Source organism: Atta colombica, unplaced genomic scaffold (genome assembly GCF_001594045.1).
Source record: "Atta colombica isolate Treedump-2 unplaced genomic scaffold, Acol1.0 scaffold47, whole genome shotgun sequence".
Taxonomy (NCBI): domain Eukaryota; kingdom Metazoa; phylum Arthropoda; class Insecta; order Hymenoptera; family Formicidae; genus Atta; species Atta colombica.
The window spans coordinates 3,694,640-3,695,750 of NW_017259536.1; positions in this window are offsets into that span (position 1 = coordinate 3,694,640).

Genomic DNA, 1,111 nt, shown 5'->3' on the forward strand with positions numbered 1-1,111 from the left:
TATATATATATATAATAATGTCGATAGTGCGAGTTGCAAAAACAAATGAATTCGAATCTTTAATTGATTAATTAATTCGATTAATTCGATTCAAGTCAAAATTATACATCATCGGTACTGGCGGGTACGTCATATATCACAAGCTAATCGTAAAGATTATAATGAAGAGTGTTTTAAGCGCCGGCAAGATGTTTTCTATGTTTTGGTGGCTGGTTAAGCCTATTCTACAATGTACTTTTTGTTTTCTATTTTCCGTTTTTTGCTATTTTTTACATCTTGTCTTTTTGATTCTTATTCGATTTTTTGTTTTATGTCGTCCGAGATAAAAGTTAACGAATTTCGGAAGAAACAGAAAACACGTAGCAAAAAATTGTCGATAAAATGACTGATAAAAGAGGGAAAAAGCAAGAGGTAAAAAGTAAGAAACAGAAAATAAAGAGCACATTGTAGAATAGGCCTTAAGACCGCACCTTAGACTTTCATAACGCATAACACATAATGCATGATTGAGCGAGTCAACTAATCAGAATCTTTCCTTTCTTCCTATTCCATGGAAAAAAAGAATTTGAATTGATTGATTCCCTTATGCATTATGCATTATGCGTTATGCAAGAGTCTATGCTACGGCCATTACCATGATAATATATGCAGAAATATCGTGTGCTTATCATAGTGTTTTTTTAACAAGATTTTTCTTATTTTGAATGTTCAGTAATCTTCGATGTCATACTTTACAGTGCTTACATTTATTGAATGCAATAGCGTCAAACAGCGGAACAACAACGAGGCGATATTTACAATGACGTAAAAAATATCGCTTTGCTATGATTGATTGCTGTTTCGTTGCTTGATTACTTTGTTGCATCCAATAAGTCAATGTTGTTAAACGGACTGAGTTTCAGATGCATGCGCGTTCAATGCTTCAGTAATGTACCGATCACTAGTAAATCAGATCAGAAGATTATTAGTCGCCTATGAAAAATTTTTTCAAAAAAATTTTAATATATTGAAAATTTAATATATTGAATATGTTGAAAATTTTAATATATTTTACATATTTTACATATGTATACATATATAGAAATATATAGAAATACAATATATAGAAATA